The sequence below is a fragment of the Lynx canadensis genome, chromosome C1 (genome assembly GCF_007474595.2).
Source record: "Lynx canadensis isolate LIC74 chromosome C1, mLynCan4.pri.v2, whole genome shotgun sequence".
Classification (NCBI taxonomy): domain Eukaryota; kingdom Metazoa; phylum Chordata; class Mammalia; order Carnivora; family Felidae; genus Lynx; species Lynx canadensis.
The window spans coordinates 94,412,240-94,422,881 of NC_044310.1; the positions used below are offsets into that span (position 1 = coordinate 94,412,240).

At 37.2% G+C, this 10,642-nt stretch overlaps 1 non-coding gene across 1 annotated transcript; it reads right to left on the reverse strand.

Annotated features, from left to right (window-relative positions):
• Positions 1-3,045: 3,045 nt before the first annotated feature.
• On the reverse strand, positions 3,046-3,130 carry TRNAQ-UUG. Its single transcript has one exon. It is a non-coding gene; the product is annotated as a tRNA-Gln (tRNA).
• Between the last annotated feature and the right edge of the window lie 7,512 nt (positions 3,131-10,642).

Here is a 10,642-nt window from a genome sequence, read left to right on the forward strand (position 1 = left end):
ATTTTTGGGACAGAGAGAGACAGAGCATGAACGGGGGAGGGGCAGAGAGAGAGGGAGACACAGAATCGGAAACAGGCTCCAGGCTCTGAGCCATCAGCCCAGAGCCCGATGCGGGGCTCAAACTCACGGACCGCGAGATCGTGACCTGGCTGAAGTTGGACGCTTAACCGACTGCGCCACCCAGGCGCCCCAAAAAGTATAAATATTTCAAAATTAAGCAACATATTGCAAATGACCACTAGTTCAAAGAAGAATTCACAGTGAAAGTAAAAACTATTTTAAGTTTAATAATAAAAACAATTTCGAAATTTGGGAGACACATTTAAGCATAGTTTAGGAGGAAAATGTAAAGCTTTAAACATACCTGTTTTAAGAGAAGAAAGTGAAGTCTACAATTCCACATTCAGAAAAGGAGAAAGAAAGCCAATTAAATCTAAAGAAAAATAGAAGAAAGGCAATGATAAAGAGCAACAATCAGTGAACAGAAAACAGACACATAATAGAGAAAATAAACAAAGCCAGAAACTTAATAAAACAATGACTCTTCTAGCAAGACTTATTAAGGGAAAAAAAAGATAAAAACAATTTTTCAATATCTGGAGCAAAAAAGTGACATCTCTAACAGGAGGTATATGCTTTGGAGGGGCATGAGTTTTGAAAACCAGGATGATTCTTAACTCAATGTGAGTCTTATTTTTTCACACATGAGCTGATACCTGGGGAGACAGAGAAACTAGCTCCTGTATGGCTGTGTGGACTGCTGCAAGAACTACGGCTAACTTTCCTCCTGCAGAAGAAGTGTATTGACAGCTGTTTCACTATTCCTATATCATTTTGGGTTTTTGTTTGTTTTTTAATAGAATTTATTGTCAAATTAGCTAACATACAGTGTATACAGTGTGCTCTTGGCTCTGGGGGTAGATTCCTGTGATTCATCACTCACATACAACACCCAGTGCTCCTCCCAACAAGTGCTTTCCTCAATACCCATCAACCATTCCTCCCCCACCCTGTGTCCCCCCATCAACCCTCAGTTTGTTCTTTGCATTTAGAGTTCCTCACGGTTTGCCTCCCTCTCTGTTTGTAACTATTTTTCCCCTTCCCTTCCCCCATGGTCTTCTGTTAAATTTCTCAAGTTCCACATATGAGTGAAATCATATATTTGTCTTTCTTTGACTTATTTCACTTAGCATAATACATTCTAGTTCCATCCACATTATTGATGGCAAGATTTCATTCTTTTTGATCACCGAATAGTATTCCCTTGTATACATATACCACATCTTCTTTATCCATTCATTAGTTGATGGACATTTAGGCTCTTTTCACAATTTAGTTATTGTTGAAAGCACTGCTATAAACATTGGGGTTAATGTGCCCATATGAATCAGCACTCCTGTATCCTTCGGATAAATTCCTAGTAGTGCTATTTCTGAGTTCTAGGGTAGTTCTATTTTTAATTTTTTGAGGAACCTCCACACTGTTTTCCAGAGCAGCCACACCAGTTTGCATTCCCACCAACTGTGCAAGGGGTTACTGTTTCTCCACTTCTATATCATTTTGAATAGATCCCTGCTAAGGAAATGTAGCCTCTGTTGTGTGTTGGCAAGACATGAAACTTATAAGGCTGAGGCTCATAGGGAAAAAATGGTTTACCAAAATTCCCAATATGTATGGGAATGGGCAGAGGCTACTAGTATGAGCCACAAAGGGTTCCCAGTGGCCTGCTCGGCAAAGGACCTCAGCAGGTTGTGTTGCTGAAGAAACCAATGTCTAGCACAGCTACCTCAAACACCCCCACCATTTTTGACTCAGAGTTTCCACCCCATAGATTTTTGCATTTGCAAATTCTAGCTGCCCAAATCCCTCTTGGATCCCTTCCCCCATTCCCACTAGATCCCATGAACCACACTGGTAGCCCATAGTCTCTGTGATGGCAAGATGGCAGCCTAGACCATGACAGCTGACCCTAACACCATAGGCACATTTGAGACTAACCCTTCCAGTTGTACAACTATATAGCTATACATGTCACTGGCCTGGCTGCCATCACCAGACTATGCCATGTGCATACCCATGGCAAGACCCTGGATCCACAGGAGCAAATGCCAACAGCCACGGCCTACATAGCTGTTTGTGGACCCAGACTGGTCCCATCTCCTGTCACTGGCCTGTATTGCTGTGCTCAAATACAGCTAACCCATGCAGCTGTGCACCTGCACTAATCCAACTTGACTCCAATTACCAACTTCCACTGCCTTATGCACACCTGTGGCAAGACCCAGTAGCCACAGAAGTGCACACCCACAGCCAGAGCCCCCATAGCTGCAAGTGTGACTGAAGTTGACCTCAGCCCTTGCTCCTTGCCCAACACCTTGCCAATTCATGTATGTCTGCAACTACTCCTGCCACTACACAGCTGAGTGTGTGCATAAGACAACTCCAACTATAACCCCCACCTGCTATGGCCTATAGCAGCTAGACCAGGAGGCAACACTAAGGATACAAGCAACACTTGTAGCTACTGCAGACCCCCCCACAGAACTTATGAAGAACCACGTATTTGTTGATGTTGTGGATTCCAGCAGCCTGAGTCAATGAGACATCACATCTACCCCAGTCTAGGAGCCAGCACACACTTCTGCATGTGGCACCCTGTATCACTACCTGGGGTCACTACCTACAGCACTCTCTATTGTGCCCCCACCCACAGGTGAAGGTCTTTCTTTACTGAAGTCAGTCCCTAAAGTATGGTAGAGGTGAATGCTTCTTCAAATATGTGGAGGTATGTAAAGATATGTAAAGATAAAGGAATTACAAAAGTCAGGGAAACACACCATCCCTAAAAGAACACAGTCAACTTCTAGTAACTGACCCTAAAGAAATAGAAATACATAAATTGCCTGACAAACAATTCAAAATAATTATTTTAATTTTTTTTTAATCTTTGAAGGAGAGAGGGACAGAGCATGAGCGGGGGAGGAGCAGAAAGAGAGGGAGACACAGAATTCGAAGCCGGCTCCAGGTTCTAAGCTGTCAGCACAGAGCCTGATGTGGGGCTCGAACCCACAAACCATGAGATCATGACCTGAGCCAAAGTCAGACGCTCAACCAACTGAGCCACCCAGGCGCCCCTCAAAATAATTATTTTAAAGATGATCAGAGGGCTACAAAAGAACATAGATATACAACTTAACTATATCAGGAAAACAATAAAAGAGCAAAATGAGATAGAAAACAAACAATAAAAAGCAAAAAGAGAACATAAAAAAAGAACCAAACAGAATTCTAGAAGTGAAGAATACAAAGACTGAACTAAAGAGTTTAATAGAGAGCTTCAACATCAAACTGGACCAAACAGAAGAATCAGTGAACTAGAAAACATTTGAAACTATCCAGTCAGAAGCGAAAAAAGTTTAAAAAGTGAAAAGAAGTGAAGAAAGCCTATGGGACTTATGGATGTTGTTAAGGGACATTGCATTATTGGAGTCTCAGAAGGGGAAGAGTGGAAGAAATGAGCAAAAGACTTATTTAAATAAAAGCTGAGAATTTCCCAAAAGTGGTGAGAAATTTGGCCATCCAAATTCATGAAGCTTATAGGTTCCCAAATTCAATCAAAGAGATCTTCTCCAACACACATTATAATACAACTGTCAAAAATCAAAGAGGGGCACCTGTGTGGCTCATTTGGTTAAGCATCTGATTCTTGATTTGAGCTCAGATCATGATCTCACAGTTTCATGAGTTTGAGCCCTACATCAGGCTCTGTGCTGGCAGTGAGGAGCCTAGTTGGGATTCTTTCTCTCCATTTTTCTCTGCCTCTCCCTCAATCATGCTGTCTCTGTCTCTCTCAAAACAAAAACAAAAAACAAATAAACTTTAAAAAATAAAAGACAAAGAGAATATTGAAGGTAGCAAGAGAAAAGAAGATTGTCACTTACAAGAGAACTCCCATAAAGCTACTAGTGGAATTCTCAGCAGAAATCATACAGGCCAGAAGAGAATGGGAGGATATATTTAAACTGCTAATTAATTAATTAAAAAAAACTGCCAACCAAGAATACTTTATTTAGCAAAGATATCAGAAATAAAAGAAAATAAACACTATCCAGAAAACAAAAGTTAAAGGAGTTATCACCACCAGATCCGCATTTCAGGAAATGCTGAAAGAAGTCCTTTAACCTGAAATGATCGGAAGCTATCAGTAACATAAAAACATGAAACTATAAAACACACTGATGAGGGTAAGTATATAGTCAAAATGGGAATACTCCAATGCTATAATATGATGATATGTTAATCACTTAACTCTAGTACACTTCACTAAAGTACAAAAGTACTAAAACAGCTATAGCTACAATTTTTAATGGATACACAATATAAGAAGATGCAAACTGTGATATCAAAAACAAAAACACTGGGAGAAGGAGAGAAGGGTAGAGTTTTTGTATGTGATTGAAGTTAACTTGCTATCAACTTAAACTGTTATAACTATAAATGTTTATGTAAGACTCAGGTAACCACACAGGAAAAAAATCTATTATAGATACAAGATAAAGAGAAGGGAATCAAAGCATACCACTATGGGGTGCTTGGTGGCTCAGCGGGGTAAGCACCTAACTCCTGATTTTGGCTCAGGTCATGATTTCATAGTTTGTGGGATCAAGCTCCATGTTGGGCTCTGTGCTGACAGTGCAGATTGTCTCCCTCTCTGCCCCTTCCCTGTGCACACTCTCTCTCTCTCAAGATAAATAAATAAACTTAAAAAAAAGTATACCACTATGAAAAATCATCAGTGCAAATAGAAAGAAAATGAGACAGGATGATAGGAACTAAAGAACTACAGACAGCCAGAAAACAGTAAGTTGGTATTAGAAAGAGCTTCACTATCAAAAATTACTGTAAGTGTAAATGGGTTAACTTCTCCAATCAAAGTTAAAGAGTAGCTCAGTGGATTTAAAAAACAATACCCAACAGTATCCTGAAAACAAGAGACTCACTTAATTTTAAGGACACAATAGGCTCATAATGAAGGATTGGAAAAAAGTATTCTATACAAATGCAAACCAAAACAGAGCAGCCATAGTTATACTTCTATCAGACAAAATAGATTTTAAATGAGAATCTGTAATAGGTGACAAGGTATCTCATTATATAATGATAAAGATGTCAATTCCCCAAGAGATTATATTGATTGTACATATACATGCACCCAACATCAGAGAATCTAAATATATTAAGTAACAACTTACATCGGAAGAGAAATAAACAATAACATGAGAATAGTAGAGGACTTCAATACTTCACTTTCAACAATGGATAGGTCATCCAGACAGAATATCAATAAGGAAGTGTTAGATTTGACCTATACTTTAGATGAACTGGACTTAACAGATTTATACAGAGCATTAAGTGCACAAAGAATATTCTCAAGAGTAGATCATGTGTTAGGTCAAAACACAAGTTTCAGAAAACTTAAAAAGATTGAGTGTCTCTTCTGACCACAACCTAAAAAAATCGCAAATATGTAGAAATTAAACAATATGCTCCTGAACAACAGATCAAAGCAATCAAAAGTAAAACCAAACAATATCTTGAGGAAAAGGAAAAAGAAAATAAAACATAACAAAACTTAAGGCATGCAGCAAAAGCAGTTGTAAGAGGGAAAATTGTAACAATAAATGCCTACATTTAAAAAAAGATCTCAAACAATCTAACTTTATACTGCAAGGAACTAGAAAAAGAACAAACTAAACCCAAAATTAGAAGAAGGAAGAAAATAACAAAGCTCAGAGCAGAAATAAATGAAATAGAGAAAAGAAAATATAAAACAAAGGGTTGTTTCTTTTAAAAGATAAACAAAACTAAAAAACCTTTAACTAGACTTGGCAAGAAAAAAAGAGGACTCAAATAAATAAAATTACAAATGAAAGAGTTGTTATAATAAATACCACAGAAATACAAAGGTTGATAATAGACTATTATGAACAATTATATATTAACAAATTGGACAACCTACAAGAAATGAATGAATTTCTAGAAACATAAACCTACCAGAATCATGAGGAAATAGGAAATATAAACTGACCAATAATGAGTTAGAAGATTGAATCAGTAATAAAAAACAACCCAACAAAGTAAAACCCAAGACCAGATGGCTTCCCTTGTGAAGTCTACCAACTATTCAAAGAATTAACACTGGCCCTTCTCAAACTTTTCCAAAACTTGAAAAAGAGAAGACACTCCCAAATTTATTTTACAAGGCTAATACTACTCTGAAACCAAAGGCAGATAAAGACACTACAATAATATAAAAATCCCTTACAAATCAATATCCCTGATGAACATCAATGAGAAAATTATCAACAAAATATTATCACATTGATTTCAACAGCACATCAAAATATTCCAACACCATGATCAGGTGGGATTTATTACTGGGTTTCAAGGGTGGCTCAACAAATGTAAATCAATTAATGTAATATACAATATAAATGGAAGATAAAAATCATATGATTACCTTAGTAGATGCAGAAAAAGTATTTGACAAAATACAACATCAGTTGATGATAAAAATCCTAAGCAAATTAGGTACAGAAGGAAAATACCTTATAAGGACAACTATATATGACAAACCCACAGCTAACATTATACTCAACAGTGTAAGGTTGAAAGCTTTTCTTCTAAGATCAGGAACAAGACAAGGACACCTACTCTCATCACCCCTATTTAACATAGCACTTGAAGTTCTAGCCACAGCAGTAATCAGGAAGAAGAGGAGAAGGAAGAGGGGGAGCAGAGGGAAGAGGAGGGAAAGGAGGGGAAGAGGAGGGGAAGGAGGAGGAGGGGGAAGAGGAGGGGGAAGGAGGAGGAGGAGAAATAAAAGGCATACAAATCATAAAGAAGCGTACCTGTCTTTGTTTGCAGATGATATGATCTTATATGTGGAAAATCCTAAAGACTACCAAAACACTTTTATTTTTTTTGAAATTTATTGTCAAATTGGTTTCCATACAACAGCCAGTGCTCATCCCAAAAGGTGCCTTCCTCAATACCCATCACCCACCCACTACCTCCCTCCCACCCCCCATCAACCCTCAGTTTGTTCTCAGTTTTTAAGAGTCTCTTATGCTTTGGCTCTCTCCCACTCTAACCTCTTTTTTTTTTTTTTTCCTTCCCCTCTCCCATGGGTTTCTGTTAAGTTTCTTAGGATCCACATAAGAGTGAAAACATATGGTATCTGTCTTTCTCTGTATGGCTTATTTCACTTAGCATCACACTCTCCAGTTCCATCCACGTTGCTACAAAGGGCCATATTTCATTCTTTCTCTTTGCCACGTAGTACTCCATTGTGTATATAAACCACAATTTCTTTATCCATTCATCAGTTGATGGACATTTAGGCTCTTTCCATAATTTGGCTATTGTTGAGAGTGCTGCTATAAACATTGGGGTATAAGTGCCCCTATGCATCAGTACTCCTGTGTCCCTTGGGTAAATTCCTAGCAGTACTACTGCTGGGTCATAGGGTAGGTCTATTTTTAATTTTTTGAGGAACCTCCACACTGTTTTCCAGAGTGGCTGCAGCAATTTGCATTCCCACCAACAGTGAAAGAGGGTTCTTGTTTCTCCACATCCTCGCCAGCATCTATAGTCTCCTGATTTGTTCATTTTGGCCACTCTGACTGGCGTGACGTGATATCTGAGTGTGGTTTTGATTTGTATTTCCCTGATGAGGAGCAACGTTGAGCATCTTTTCATGTGCCTGTTGGCCATCTGTATGTCTTCTTTAGAGAAGTGTCTATTCACGTCTTCTGCCCATTTCTTCACTGGGTTATTTGTTTTTCAGGTGTGGAGTTTGGTGATCTCTTTATAGATTTTGGATACTAGCCCTTTGTCCGATATGCCATTTGCAAATATCTTTTCCCATTCCGTTGGTTGCCTTTTAGTTTTGTTGGTTGTTTCCTTTGCTGTGCAGAAGCTTTTTATCTTCATGAGGTTCCAGTAGTTCATTTTTGCTTTTAATTCCCTTGCCTTTGGGGATGTGTCAAGTAAGAAATTGCGATGACTGAGGTCAGAGAGGTCTTTTCCTCCTTTCTTCTCTAGGGTTTTGATGGTTTCCTGTCTCACATTTCAGGTCCTTTATCCATTTTGAGTTTATTTTTGTGAATGGTGTGAGAAAGTGGTCTAGTTTCAACCTTCTGCATGTTGCTGTCCAGTTCTCCCAGCACCATTTGTTAAAGAGACTGTCTTTTTTCCATTGGCTGTTCTTTCCTGCTTTGTCAAAGATTAGTTGGCCATACGTTTGTGGGTCTAGTTCTGGGGTTTCTAGTCTATTCCATTGGTCTATGTGTCTGTTTTTGTGCCAATACCATCCCGTCTTGATGATTACAGCTTTGTAGTAGAGGCTAAAGTCTGGAATTGTGATGCCTCCTGCTTTCCACCAAAACACTTTTAGAACAAATAGATTCAATAATGTAGCAGGGTACAAAATTAACCTAGAGAAATAACTTGAGTTTCTATATACTAACAACAAAATGTCTGAAAAATAAATTAAGAAAGCAATATCGTTTGCCACAGCATCAACAACAATAAATTATTTAGGAATAAATTTAAACAAGGAGGTAAAACATCTATGTGCAGAAAACTATAAGACATTGATAAAAGAAATTGAAGACAACACAAATAAATGGAAAGATAGTCTATGTTCATGGACAAAAAGAGTCAATATTGTTTAAATGTCCATATTACCTACAGCTATCTAGATTCAATGCAATTCCTACCAAAAGTCTAATGGCATTTTTTACAAAAATAGAAAAAACAATTCTAAAATTCGTAGGGAAATCACAGAAGACCCTGAAGAGTCAAAACAATCCCAAGAAAGAAAAGAAAAGCTAGTCAGTACACTTCATCATTTCAAACTATGGTAAAAGCTATAGTAATCAAAACAGTATAGTACTGGCAAAAAATAGCACATAGACAAATGAAACAAAATAGCACAGAAATAAACCCTCTTATATATGTACATATACAATCAACAGTATTTGATAAGGAAGCTTAGACTATGCAACTGGGAAAGGATAGTCTATTCAAGAAATGGTTTTGGAAAACTGGAAAACCACATGTGGAAGAATAAAATTAGATCAATATTTTAAAGCACTTACAAAAATTAACTCAAAGTAGATTATAAACTTAAACATAAGACTTGAAACCACAAAACTCCTATAAAATAGGAGAAAACTCCTTGAAAATAGTCTTGGCAATGAGTTTTTGAACATGACATCAAAAGTAAAGCAATAAAAGCAAAAATTAACAACTGGGATTATATCAAGCTAAAATGCTTCTGCACAACAAAGGAAACAATCACAAAAATGAAAAGGCAATCCATGCAATGAGAGAAAATAACTGCAAATTATATATCTGTTAAAGGGCTAATATTCATGATATGCAAAGAACTCATACAACTCAATAGCTGAAACCAACACTCAAATGGTCAAATGACCTGAAAAGACATTTTTGAGAAGATGACATAGAAATGGCTAACAGGATATTGGCCTGTAATTCTGCTTTTAAGTGGGGTCTTTGTCTGGTTTTGGAATCAAGGTAATGCTGGCTTCATAGATGAGTTTAGCAGTTTTCTTACATTTCTATTTTTTCAAACAGTTTCAAGGGGAATAGGTATTAACTCTTCTTTAAGTGTCTGGTAAAATTCCCCTGGGAAGTCATCTGGCCCTGAACTTTTGTTCATTCAGAGATTTTTTATTACTGATTCAATTTCTTTGCTGGTTATGAGTCTGTTCAAATTTTCTATTTCTTTCTGTTTCAATTTTGGTATTTTGTGAGTTTCTAGGAATTTGTCCAATTCTTGCAGATTGCCCAGTTTGTTGGCATTTAATTTTTCATAGTATTCTCATTGTTTGTATTTCTGTGAGTTTGTTATTTCTCCCCTCATTTGTGATTTTATTTGGGTACTTTTCTTTTTGTTAAATCTGGTTAGGGGGTTATCAATTTTATTATTTTTTTTTTCAAAGAACCAGCTTCTGGATTCCTAGATCTGTTCTACTGTATTTTCACTTCTATATCATTTTTCTCTAATCTTTATTATTTCCCTTCCTCTGCTGCTTTAGGTTTCATTTGTTCTTTTTCCAGCTCCTTTAGGTGTAAGTTTACATGCTTATTTGAGACATTCTTGCTTCTTGAGATAGGCTTGTATTGCTATATACTTCTCCCTTAAGACCACTTTTGCTGCATTCCAAATGTTTTGGGCTGTCGTGTTTTCCTTTCATTTGTTTCTATGTATTTTTTAAAATTTCTTCTCTGATTTCATGGTTGACCCATTCATTCTTTAGTTGGATGTTCTTTAACCTCCGTGTATTTGTGGTCTTTCCAATTTTTTTTTCTTGTGGTTGACTTAATTTCACAGTGTTGTAGTCAGAAAATATGCATGGTATGATATCAATCTTTTTGTATTTGTGGAGGCCTTATTTGTTACCTTAGTATGTGATCTATTCTGAAGAAAGTTCCATGTGCTTTGAAAAGAATGTGTATTCTGCTGCTTTAGGATGAAATATTCTGAATATATCTGTTAAGTCTCTCCGGTACAGTGTGTCATTCAAAGCCATTGTTTCCCTGTTGTTTTTCT